The following is a 14574-nucleotide window of genomic DNA, read 5'->3' on the forward strand; positions in this document are numbered from 1 at the left end:
TTATTCTTGGTGGTGATTGTAACCAGATTGTAGATCCGTTTCTTGATCGTAAGTCAGCTGTTCGATACATCCCTCACAAACCTCACAAACAATTTCTTGACACCATTTCTCAATCTCATCTCATTGATTCTTGGAGAATATCTCACCCTGATACTTTAGACTACTCTTTTTTCTCTCCTCCTCATGCATCTTTCTCTCGTCTTGATTATATCTTTCTCTCTCAATCCTTATCCCAAAATTTACTATAGTCTTCTATCGAACCCATTCTCATTTCGGACCATTCCCCTATTGTGACGGACATTGATTTACTTCCCCCACATTCCAGGTCTTCCCGTTGGCGCTTTAACAATTCTCTACTTACTGATCCTCTTTTCTCCTCTTCTTTTCGCTCTTTTACTAATGATTTCTTTTTGTTTAATGATGATCTTAACACTCCATCCCATCTTCTCTGGGATACTTTTAAAGCCACAGCACAAGGCTTCATTATTGACTTTGTTTTTAAGAAGAAGAAACATTTTCTTCAGAAGCGCAAGGTCTTACTAACTCATATTAAATCTCTGGAACATGAGTTCTACACTTCCTCAACTAACTCTATTCCTCTAGACCTTATTCGCGCTAAGATGGAATTTAATAAAACTACTACTGATAATGCCTCATCGATACTTCTTCGTAGTAGTGCTCGTTATTATCGGGGACGCAATAAAGCAGGGAGGCTTTTAGCTAACTACCTTAAATCACGCAAAGAACGCGTCTTTATTGATTCCATTTACTCTTCTGACAACATTCTATTACATAAAGATCAAGACATACTTGACCAGTTTCAGCTATTTTATCGAGCTCTTTATACACCAGAATCACCTCCCACTCCCTCTCTTATTCAAGCTTATTTTGAGAAACTCCCCAACCCCCCAACTCTTTTCTTAATTTTCCAGATCTTGAAGTTGAACTTTCATTGCAAGAGCTTTCTGCAGCTCCAACCACCCTTACCAAAGGTAAATCTCCTGGCCCAGATTGCTTTTCAGTTGAATTTTATTTAAATTTTTCTGATCTTTTACTTCCCAAACTTTTAACTCTTTTCCAATCGTTTCACCTGTCTGGTAAGGCGGAGGGTACATTTCAAGAAGCTACCATATGCCTCATTCCCAAAGATGGCCGCGACCCCCAATTTTGTAAGAATTATCGCCCGATTTCTTTAGTTAACGTAGACTATAAATTATTTGCCAAAGTTCTTGCACTACGTTTAGATCCCTTCATGCCCCATCTTATTGGTAAGGAGCAATGTGGATTTGTCAAAGGCCGGCTTACCTCTGATAATTCTCGTCTTTTCCTTAATGTTTTAAATAAAGTTTCATCCCTTTCCATTCCGTTAGCAGCCATTTCTGTTGATGCAGAGAAGGCTTTTGATAGAGTTGATTGGTCTTTTCTGTTTGCTTCATTGCGTTGGCACGGTTTTGTCCCTCATTTTATTTCTCTTATTTCCCTTCTATACTCTGCACCTAAAGCTTCGGTATTGGTCAATGGTCAGGTCTCCTCATACTTTCCTCTTCAACGGGGCGTCCGTCAGGGTTGTCCCTTATCTCCGCTTCTTTTTGTTTTAGCTCTTGAGCCCTTTTTGTCCTCTATTCGTCACAACGATTCTATTTAAGGCTTTCCTTATGGTAAGAATCAATTTAAACTCTCTGCGTATGCAGATGACATTCTTTTATTCATTTTAGCTCCAGAAACGTCCATCCCCCCTTTGCTATCGAAATTCGACTAATTTTCACAGGTTTTAGGTTACAAAATTAACTCAGACAAGACTGAAATTCTTCCTCTTACTAAGTTTTGTCTCCCTCACCTCTTCTCAGCCACGGGTTTTGCTTGGAATAGCTCGAAGATTAAATATCTAGGTAACTGGTTTTCTAATTCTATCTCTTCTTCTGTCCACTTGACCATGTCTGCGGTCTTGTCTCGAATTGAACAATTATTCTCCTCCTGGACTCCTCTTTTTCTTTCTTGGTGGGGACGATTGGACTCAATTAAAATGATGGTTGCCCCTATTTTAATATATATCTTTTCTATGTTACCCGTTCAAGTTCCCGCCATCTATTTCAAACGAATTGATTCATGTCTCTCAAAATTCCTTTGGAACAACAAGAAGTCTAGAATTTCTTTAGCATCTCTCCGAAAACCCAAACCTAATGGTGGTGTCAATTTCCCTGATTTTCGTATCTATCATAAATCCTTTTCTTTACGTCAGGCGGCTCGATGGCTAGCATCAGATTCTTCTCCCTTCACTCCTCTTTGGCTTCTCATTGAACAAGCACTACTGTTACCCTTCTCCTTTAGTGAAATCATACGTTTCTCTGCCAGGGCTCATCATACTTCATTCCCCTTATTTAAATATACCTCCTCTCTCTTAAAACCCCTGGTTGGCCCTACCTCTATTACTCGCGAATCCTTCTTGAATTCCTCTATTTGGTAAAATTTGCTTATTCTTCTGAACAACAGGCCCATCTTCTGGAAATCTTGGACGTTAAAGGGTATCATATGGGTTAATCAACTCTTCGATGGTATTTCACCTTGCTCCTTTCCTGAATTTCAGCTATCCTTTCACTGCCCTCGTTCCTACTTCCAGAAATTTACTACACTGATGACAATTATTCTTGATCTTTTTTACTCTCTCCCTCCTTCCCTCTCTTCTATTTCTCAAAACCCCCTTCTCAAAATTCTCTCTATCCTCCCTAAAGCCTCTCTCATTTACAAATTCTTCCTATCTCCTAATCCGGAATGCGCTAAATCTAAATTGGAACTCTCTTGGGAAGCTGATCTGGGATGTGATTGGTCCGTTGCTCTATGGGATAAACTTTGGTCCCGGTCTTTGAAAATCTCTCGCTCTGCCTCTCTTACTCAGTCTTTATTCTATCTGTATCATAGGCTTTATCTTTCCCCACTTTCTCTAGCACGTTTTTCTGCCTCTCCTGACTCCAACTGTTGGACATGTGGCTCTCCTAACGCTGATCTTCTTCACCTCTTTTTTCTATGTCCAGTAGTTTCTCGATTTTGACGTATTGTCTGGTTGTATATTTCTCGCATATTCTCTTTCTCTATTCCGTATTCTATACCTCTACTTTTTCTCGGCAGTCTATCTGATTCCCTGGACCTCCCTCCACACTCTCAAGGTCTCTTTGATCTCATGCTCGCTCTTGCATTTCAACACATCACTTCCAATTGGAAATCCTTTACAAAGCTCTCCATACATCACTGGTGGAATACTTTATGTCACTTTCACAGACTTGATATTGCTTTTGCTTCCTCCTCTATTTCCACTCACAACAGAGATCTCTTCTGGTTACCTCTTACCTCATACTTGGATCGTATGGCCCTGAAGAATTTATCACATGTAAATTCGGAAAACTTTAAACCTCCTTGAGGAAGATTGTAACTTTTCTTCCATTTTTGTATCTTCTTTTTTTTTTCTTTCTTTACAGGGCTTCTATGTTATTATAATTGTCTTTTTTGAATTAAACATTGTCTACTGCTTTATCTACAGCGTTTAATTTAATACCCTAAAGTTAATTCTTTACATTGCTCTCTTAAAATTCTTCCCCTTTCTTCCCGTTTATCCCTTTATTTCCCCCCTTCCTCTTCCTTTTCCTTTGTCCCTTTTCCTATAAAACTATATAAATTGCTTTTGTCCTCTGTATTTGATATTGGCTTGAATAATATGTTTATATTTTCTTCTATTTTTGATTGTATTTTTGCTTCTTGCTGATATCTTTGTATTAACATTTTCTTTAATAAAGCTTTCCAAACATAAAAAAAAAAAAATTGGCATTACTGAAGCCCCTTTTTTGGGCAGATTTGTCTCCCATCAAACTCACCATTTTGTTCACTGTAGTAATAAAGATCTTGGGACCAGTCTCACACAAGAACATTGAAAAGGCAGAGAGACATTATTCAGTGGTGGAAAAAGAAGACTTAGCATGCTTTGGGCAATCAGACATTTAATTTTTTTATCTGGCATACATTTCATGGTCATGACTGACCATAAACTCTTAATGTATGTTTTCACTACTTAAGGATCTGCCAGAATCGTGCCCAGGATCTCTAGATTGATCCTTGAATTAGAAGCGTGCAATTTCAAAGTAGATTATATGCCGGGCAAGCAAAGTGTTAATGCTGACTTTCTCTCTTGAGTACACGTAGAAGCAAGAAAAGACACACAAGGGGAAGAGGACATGGAGTGACTAGATGAATAAAAGAGACTGGGATGATTGCTTGGCATTTGAAGTTTTGACTTCCCTCAAAAGTTACATAAGAGATGGATGGCCGATGCATAAGCATGAATTGCCTAATAGCTTTCATAAATTTTGGGAGGTAAGGTTGGAGCTGAGTATATTTGGTGAGACGGTTAACAGGGGGGAGAAAATTCTACCTCCAGAAGAAATTAGATACAAAATAGTGGAATTAGCACATGTTGGGCACCTAGGTGCAGCCTCACCAAGAACAAGGTGTGGGAGGAATATTTGTGGCCAGGTATGGATGCCATGTTGAAGAGTATTATAGAGACTGCAGGAAGTGCATCAATAGTGATAAAACGCAACATATTAGGAAAGCTCCTTTGTCTCCAGTTCAAGTCCCTGTTGTCCCATGGTCAAAACTTTCCCTTGACATTATTGGCCGACTCGACCTCAAAAGCTTAAGTGAAAGTTTTGTGTTAGTACTCATTGATTACCACACACGATGGGTTGTCATCAAGTGTATACACCAAATAGACACTTAGGGGTCGATTAGAATGGCGGTCAGAAAAGTATTCCGACCCCCATGGTAGCGGAAATTAACCATCCGCATGTACCTCAAGAAAAACGTTCAGATTAGGATGAACTGCCAGAGTAATCCGACAGCGGCGGACGGATTCCAAAAAGACAGCTGGGAGCGTGTGGAGCTGGTGAAAAATCCATCCGCGACGGTCGGATTTGATGCAGAAAGACCAAAACCGCCGCACGGCCAGCGGATTGACCGCACATGAAATTAGGATACCATTGCGGTGATAGTGGAACGATTAGCTGTTACCAACCACTGCGATCACAACTATTGATGAATGGGAGAGCCAGCGGAAGGGCTGTTGTATTCCGACTGCCGCGGTCGCTCCGGAAGAGTAATGGTGGTCAAAAACAACCGCACAACAAGACTACCAATTATGGCCAGTAATCTGGCTCAGCCTAAAAAAACACCTAACATACCCCAATGACACATTCCCATGGCAAGTAAAAAATACAAATCCCAGGTCAACACCGCACAGCACACCTGACATGAATACTCCGTCTTCACCGCTGCGGTGACTTTCCCGGGACATTGCAGTGATTTTGCAGTTGATGGGTGACCCGGATGTGCAGGTGCGGGTTTCTAACAGGTAGGACATGTGTGGGTACACTGGGGGATAGTTCCTGTCCCCACCAGAGTGTCTGATGTGGACAGGAACTGTATGTCAGCACAGGAGTTGTGTGTTGTGGTTGTATGCGGAGTTGTGTATTTGTTACCTGCGGCATTGTCCGCGACAGTGTATTATTTGCTGGTAGTGGATGAGGTACAGTAGTGGAAAGGCTTGAAGAGCTGGATCCATAGCAGTCAGGACCGCGCATCGAGTTTCGCTCTCCGCTGTAATGCTTCTACCGTCTCCAGTTGTGTGGATTCTCCGCTGCGGTGTGATGGGCTGTTTGCAGCATCATTATTTGTACGGTCGACGGGACATCATTCTGCACGACGGTGTGTCTCTATTGACTCCCTCCTCTGCATTTGTGGGTGGAAATTTGCGGCGGTTCAAGTAACTCCGCAGCGGATGGAAAATGGGCTATGTTTGCCCATCGTAATATGGTGGACGCAAGGACCGCTGCTGCAGTGCGGAAAAGGACATTTTCCTCCACCACCAGCACCGCGGATGTGCCTCTGTCAGCCGTCCTAATGAGCCCCTAGGTCACTCATTCAATTTCTAAAAGATACTTTCTATGAAGAAGGCATACCTGACATTCTGGTAACAGACAATGGGGTACCATTCACATCAGACCTTATGAGAGTGTTCTTTGGCAATTTTCAAATACAACATCTTAAAACAGCTTTATATTGCCCCTGTTCTAACGGGCTTGTAGAAAGGATGAACCTGGTGGTTAAAGAGTGTTTGCAAAGGGCCTAAGTAACAGGTGTACCTGCCTAAGCAGCTTTGTAGGACATGATATGGGCCTACCACACTGTGCCTAATTGTGTTATAGGGGTTTTACCGTTTGTCTCCCTAAAAGGAAGAAACCCCAATACAAATCTGACTGTTACATGGTTGTGTAGGGACAGAGTATGCATTGTGAACAGGACTGAAATAACCAAAAGAATTCATCAGCACCAGGAAGAGTACAAAATCAGATACGACTATACCAAGTGTGTCGGAAAACAGGTATTTTGATAGGGAGAATGGGTTTGGATTGACCTTCCTCAGTTACGTAGGAAAAGCTATTCCAGATTCTCGGAAACCTTTAGGATAACATGTGTGGGAAAGAATGTGGTTCAGCTAGAGAACGGAAATATTTGGGGGAATGGACAAATTGGTACCATTCAAGACACCTCAAGTCCCACCTCACACCCCTTCTTTTATAGTTAATGAGGATCTGAGGTTGCCTTACCTGTCTGAACTTATTGCCCTGCGTCCACTGGTTAGGCGGCTCACTATTTGCAACCAGAGAATCACCTAAACTTAGTGGTGGTATGCAATTTCAAGGGTGGAGGTCGGTCAAATGATTGGCATACATACAGGACATTTATGTTAAATTAGACAGACCTGCCCTGTTTGATTCACCACACAACGCAACATCTTGAAGGCAGATATCCCTTGGATGCGGAACAACTTTTTACTATGGCGAAAAGCAGTGAGAGAGTGTATACAATTAGAGAAGCCCTCAGTGAAAGGACACGCACATATTTTAACAGGGCCAGCTGCCAAACCCTATTTGCTTACTGTGCTTAATGGTCATCACCGGTTTCTCCTCATCAGATGCAGGTTTAATCAATTCCATTTATTTATGGCCCTTCCTAAGCCTAGTGTCTGCAGTGTGAAGTAGAGCCCTTGCACATGCGGTGACTTTTCTGCTCAGGATCTTGTGCATTTTGTTTTTTTCTGTGGTTTTTAATGTACCCCTAGAAGAAGAATGTTATTACCATAGCTGAAATATTTGAATTTTGACCAGGTCAAGCCCACTCCCACGTATCTACTGTTACTTCCAGATGTTTATACTACTTGTGGTGACGCTTGCTTTCTTGCCTCATTATTGAAGCTGTGGAAGACATTTGACATGGTTCCTGGGCAGGCCTGATGTGTCTTTTATCCTGCATTTAATTGTGACTTGCTGCTTTCTGCGGTTTTAATAAGCATGTATTACTCTCGTTCAAGTTGCTCGGATGATTTTTTCATTTGCCTAATTTGCACATTATGTCTACCCCGGGGACTGAAGCTGGATTTACATACAATGTGCTTTCACTGTGATTAATTGCTCATTTATTATATTTTCAAGGGGATAAAAATGTATGTACTGCTTTGCTTCTGATTGACTTAGAGGGTTAATATATTTGCCTTCTTTGCACAATATGCCCACCCTATTTTTAACAATGTAAAGACTGGGGATGATAAGTCCATATATTATGTGTTTGTATCAATCTTTGTCTGGTCTTTTTTCCATCGATTTTATCTTACTTATGGATGTATCTTGTTTGTAAAGATTGTTGTATGTATTGATGTTTTATGTACTTGTATGGTCTATCTATTCTAGACCGAACAAAGTTATTCTGAAGGACTGAAAAAAAAATACCTTCTGTTTTTAAATGCAGCCCTATTCCATTTAAGGAAAAAAAGTTTACTTTATCAGAAAGTGAATAAAGACATTGTGGTCTGCTGATCCTCACAAGCCACCATACCTGTGCCAGTCACCAATCTTAGAAGGGTGTATGTCGGAACAATGAGTTCCTCAACCCCGCATACCTAAACAACGCTGTCTGTATAACGACCACGTCTTAACCAAGCATTGCTTTACCACACATGCCTTTACCACGATTTATACTGGTAAAGGCAAGCATGGTAAAGGGGTATGCAAGGCTAAGGTTACCACCCCTGCTCCATAAAAATGACCACACCCTCCCCTAATCCCTACAAGCTACCCCATCCCCCTCCCAGAGACCTAAAAACAACCCCTTAAAAAAATACCCCAAACACTCTGGAAAACTACCCTGAACCTCCATCCACCCCTGAAAACAACCCCGAACCATCCACCCCTTAAAGCTACTCCGAACCCCCACCACCTCTGAAAACTACCCCAAACTCCCTTCCACCCCTGAAAACTACCCTGAATCCCCACCCCTAAAAACAACCTGAACACTACCCCGAGCACCCACCACCCCTGAAAACTACCCCAAACCCCCACCACTCCATAAAACATCCTTAACCCCCACCATCCCTTAAAACTTTCCCGAACCCCCACCACCCCATAAAACTACCCCGAACCCCCACCATCCCTTAAAACTACCCGAACCCTAGCCATGCCTTACAACTACCCCAAACTCCCACCATCCCAATTACCTGTCTGTGTCGCTTCCTGACGCTCCTCTTTCCCTGCCCATTCCGAACACTAAAGCGCATTTGCCTTATCCACACATGTGCGGGGTTAAGACAAATTTACTGTTTGGGCAAGCGTGGTTACGCTTGAGGGCTTCTGGAACTCGTGGCTCTGGCCTTTTTGTTCCGGATGTTTCCCATCGTAGAGCCTGGCTATTTGTGACAAACCTCATTAATATCTTGGTAGGTGAAATTACGACCCACTACGATTCATAATTTCACAAACTGGTCTAGTAGCACATAGGTCAGTTCATAACCTTTCTTTACTGGTTGCAAAAATACTGCTTTGCATCCAATATATTGCAACAAGTTTTTGTACATCTGACTGAGAGATTATTCGTATACAGGGTTCCAAATCCTTACTGAACTCCACTTAAAAAGTAACTGAAACCAGGGGTTTCTTCCTGGGGTTCCATGCAAAATAATCTATGCTCCTGCCACAATGTCCAAAGCACCAAGTTGAAATAAAAACAACTAAGATGCGACAGGTAGAGTTTCCTTCCCAGAGTATTTAATAAACCAAAGCAGGTTTATTGCAGGTTTGAATCACACACCCTAGCAGCATTGCCTGAACTTCGGGCTCTCTTCTGTGACTATATATGTCCATTAAGTGAATGTGAAAGGTGGAGAGCAGTCAGATAGTGACTAGTAGGACCCAAACAGTACTCTTTCTCAAGCAGGTTATGTCATGACTCATGGTTTAAACTGCACGCAGCTGCTTTCCCGGACAGGTCTAACAGACGATCCAACCCGCTACCAAGTGTAACAATTTCCTAATGTCATGCAAGTCCAAATAAAAACATAATTCGACACGTTTTCACCATATGATGGTGATTTTTTGCTTTTAATGTCTTAGTTGGAGTCCTGATCACTGGCCATGTTTGGCCAGATGTACAAATGTTTTGTGATTCAGTAATTGTTTTCAATGCAACCAAATTTTTATATGCAATTTCATCGATTCCAAATACCAAAATCGCTCTTTGAGATTTCCTAATAGTGACCTGGTATTTGTATATATGAAGAGTATACAAATGGCAACTGGTCGCAGATTGGGTTTTTTGCATGTGCACTTTACCACCCACTCGAATGATGTGCAAATCATTTGCAACATGTATAAACAGTCCAAACATGTATCATGCCCTTTCGCAATGGTGACTTTGTATGTGTTGGAGATTAGAAGGTTCTTAGGGTTAGAATAGCCCTTTTCAAACAGACAGCAAAGGAGATCTACAACAAGGATAGACTGAGAGGTCTGGTTACTTTAGATGTAATTGCAGATTAAAAACCACTTCTACAAAGTCCAACATCCAGATGTAAGGAAAGGTACCTCATGTCCAAGTACTCTGCTTCAGGAAGGTACCAGGGAGTAATTGCAGTAGCAGGGGAAGTGTCACAAAGTGCCTTGTCATCATTTGTTGGGTGTTATGTTTCCATACATTAATGAGTATATATTTTCCTACTTATCAACAGGAATTTCAACTGTCTAACTTAATTTTTATTGTATTGTGCAATTCCCCCCTATAACTGTATAGTTACCATCAGCAAATAAATAAATGTGTATTTCGCACCCGCACAAATAGCCAGTCCCTTAATATTCAGGTTGTGTGTAATTCTTCCTCTACAATAACAGAGTTCTTAGCCAGTTTTTCTGGCAGCGCTCATGACATGCTTCAGTGTAATTTATAATTGGCTTTCTTGAGGTGACTTCGGAGATGAATATTTGCTTGGTAAGGGTGTTAAATACTATGAACACATGTACAATGTCTAAACAACTTGCTTATGCTAAATCATCGTTTTATGTGTAGGTGACAGTGCTTATGCATTGTGTCCTTGGACGATGACACCATATTTAAATCCTAACATCAAAAATGAGCCCAGATATAACCAGGCTAACACAGCCTAAGTAATATAGCAAACATTTGGGATTCTTACAAGAAGATTTCAGTGTGTGCATAAAAGTGGTGAGTCTGTCCAGTATAGGCCAGAGATCTGCTGTAAAATATTAACAACATGTTCTATGCTGCATAACATTGCAATAAGGAAGGGTCTGCCCAATGGAGACATAAAATGTGAATCTGATCCTGAGGATAATATTCCACGTCCCAAACTTCCACAAGATGCTTCTGGTGCTTCTGAATGCGGAGTAAATTGTGCAGCTATAAAACACTTCTTTTAATGTAAGTAAAAAAGAAAGTATGGAAATCAAACTCAAGACAATAGTATTGTTATGCCATAGCAAAAACACCATTATTTTGCTTAGGTCTATGAACTAATTTTTAGTGTTATTCCCACACAAAGAAGTAAAGTTTTCAAAATATTTCAATGTTTTTGTTTCAGGTTACATTAACAAAACAAATTAAAACTGTGTTAAGTTACAAATACAATGCTGGTGCCTTCTACCTCTACTTACGCTAGGTTTCTCTGTAGTAGGAGCTTGAGGGCTACCAGACACATCAGTACCAGATGTATGCCTGCATGTGCTCCTAACATTAATTACATCTGCCCTGGAGAGGCTACTGAGACTTGAAGGCTTTTCACTTTCCCCTGTCCTTACATCACCAGTTCCTGAAATGTTTCTTTTTGTATATTTTCTAAGGATTTTGTAACTATAATTAACCCATGTGCCACATCCCTTCTACAGTGTCCTATCTCTGTCTGAATATTCACATAACAACAGGATAATGTGGTGGCTGCTGGTGCCAGTCAGTTAACTTGACCTGCTAAAAAAATCTAATAGCAAAATATGTTGAAGATGTTGTGGAGGTGTAGCCTCTTCATCAAGTACACGAAGATCAGAAGTAGTTCATTGAGGTTTTATTAGGTACAAGCAAATGAAGAAACCTCATCCAACAGCATCAAGAGTAACAGCTTCTCTCCTATTTGAATATCCTCTGCACATCATTCAGTGTTATAAACATCTCTAGGCAACCTTACCATATTCTAAGTTCTATATTCTAGGCTTACTAAGAACACACTAATACTAAGAATACCACATCATCTCCCCCCGACTAAACACATTAAAGAATACAAAGTAATAAAAGATACAGAAAAACTAAGGTACACAATCATGTAGATGAAGAGGAAACTTTTTTACATCTTTTGGTCTATCACAAACAACATCTTTCGGTAAAACAGAGTTAGACACAATTTCTTCATCAAATTTACTTGTGATATGTCCTTCTGTAGAGATGTTGGAAGGCAAAACAGCAATCCTGCTAAGATTCCAGATTTTGTGATCACTGGTTTTAACGGCGTTATCAAATAATTTAATAATTTGAAAAGGTTTACTAAATTTAGAATTACAATTAGATTTCCTTGGAGATTTTATCTTTACCCAATCACCTACATGTACAATTGTTTTCTTAACAGCTTTTCTCACATCATAGTGAGATTTACGTTCAAGCATTTTCTTCTTTTCCTTTTCTTTCCAGTCAGGTATGGGATCAGTGTTGTTACCTGCCAAAAATCTTTTGTCACTAACCCAACACGGAAGCAAAGAAACATTTTCTATTCTCCCTTTAAACAAACGAAAGGGACTGACACCTGTGGAAGAGTGAGGTGAAAACCTATATTCCCTTACTTTATTTTTATTGCAAGTTCCCAAGAGTCACCACAAGACCGAGCTTGCTGAATTGTTTCTTTAATTACTTTTATGACCCTTTCCACAACACCATTAGATTGTGGATAATAGAGCGCAGCTCTCTTGTGTGTAATTCCCCTCTCTTTTAGGAAAGATTGCATGCTATTAGATATGAATTGTACTCTATTATCTGACAGGATTGTCTTTGGATACCCTTCATGTTCAAATAGTTCACTTAAAAATTTAATTACAATACCAGATTCAATAGAATTAACAATTTTGAATTCTGGCCATCTAGAATACAAGTCAATGCATACTATAATGTATTGATCTTGTGATTTTAATTTTATTGGTCCTAAGATATCAATGGAGATGTCAGACCAAGGTCCAGCAGCCTGCTGCCTAATAACCATAGGTTGAGTCCTGCATTTTAATGTCAGAGTTGCAACAATCAACACAATCACGTACTGCCCTTTCTACATGCGTATCCATAGCAGGCCACCAGTATGCTTCTCTTAGCCTTTCCTTTGTTTTTGCAATTCCCATGTGTGAAGAGTGTGCATTACTCACAAGTTTATCTCTTAAAAGGTTAGGAGGTACTAGTTTACTGCCACGTAAGAGAAGGTTATCCAAAACAGCCATTTCATCTTTTACATGAAAGAAACCTCTCATGGTTTCATCACACACATTTTTGTGACACCAACCATTGTTGACCATATGAATTACTTTTTGTAAAATGGAATCTTTAGTAAGATTTTCTCTCCATTCATCTTCTGTGATCATTCCCTCACTAACTAAACATACATTGATTTCTTCATCAAAACTCTCTCCACCAAACAGGTCAGTATCATTGACCTCTTCATCGTTCTTATCTCGAAAGGCAGTCTGCAAGGATATTGTTTGAGCCTGGAACATGGAAAATTTCAAACTCAAACACTTGTAGAGCCACAACCCATTTTCTAATTCTGTGTGTAACAAAATCTATACCCTTATTGGAGTAAACTTGCTTAAGGGGTTTATGATCTGTGAAAACCTTAAACTCCTTCCCCCACAAAAATTTCTTTAATTTCCGTATAGCTCAAAAAACTGCTAAAGCCTCTTTCTCAATTACAGAGTACTGTAATTCTGCCCCTCTTAATGGTCTGGAAATTAAAAGTATAGTGTTATCTTTTCCATTTACCTTTTGTTTCAATACAGCTCCAATGCCGGTTGCGCTGGCATCAGTTAAGAGAAACAACATTTTAGAAGGATCAAAACTGTCTAAACTATGAGCATTATGTAAATCATTTTTTATACAATTGAATTCTTCTTCACATTTTTTACACCATAAGCATTCATTACCTTTCTTCATAAGGGTACGGAGTGAGACAGTTTTTTCAGCAAAATTTGGTACAAATTTATGGTAAAATTCAGCCATGCCAAAGAATTTTACCAGCTCGTCTTTGTTAGAAGGGGATCCTAGATTTAAGATGGAGTTCACTAGAGAAGGTTTTGGTTTGATACCATCTTGTGAGACCAAATGTCCTAGATATTCTATTTCTTTTACATTAAAGTTACATTTGTCTCCACGAAGTGTTAAACCAGCTGATTGCAATTTCTGTAAAACATCTGTTACCCTAGTATCATGTTCCAAGACATCTTTACCATATATTAATATGTCATCTTGATATATTTTTACACCTTTGACATTGTGCAAAACACTTTCCATCACCCTTTGGAACACAGAAGCTGCAGATATCAATCCAAAGGGCATCCTTACAAACTTGAATGTGCCAAAGGGTGTGACAAACGCTGTAAGATCTTGAGAAAGTTTATGGAGTTTGACTTGGTGATATGCAGACGTTAGGTCCAGCGAAGTAAAATGCTTAGCTTCATTGAGAGAACACAGCATTTCACTAATATTGGGTAAGGGATAGTGATCGACAACAACAGCTTTGTGTAGTTCTCTTAGATCAATGCAGAGACGGGCCTCTCCATTGGCCTTGCGGGCCATCACCACCAGAGAAACCCATTCAGTTGCTTCTACCTCCTGTATGATTCCCTTCACAATCAGTTTGTCTAGTTCAATTTTCATTTGTTCTCTAACGAGCAAAGGAACATTTCTGACTTTTGCTATTTTCGGAATGGCATCCTTTTTCAGAACAATTTGATGAACATATTTTTTTAAGCAACCTAAATCATTTCCAAAAAGAATAGGGAATTTTTTGATCCATTCACTTGATTTGTTTTTAACTAAGGATACCTGAGGAATTTCTTTCAAACACACAGAGGGATTTTCATTTGGATCAAGAAAAACATTTAATTCCTTTTGATGTATCCAGCTGATAAGAGAGTCTCCTTTCATAGAAACATAAATCTTCCCAGG

The sequence above is a fragment of the Triturus cristatus genome, chromosome 2_1, assembly GCF_964204655.1.
Source record: "Triturus cristatus chromosome 2_1, aTriCri1.1, whole genome shotgun sequence".
Lineage (NCBI taxonomy): Eukaryota > Metazoa > Chordata > Amphibia > Caudata > Salamandridae > Triturus > Triturus cristatus.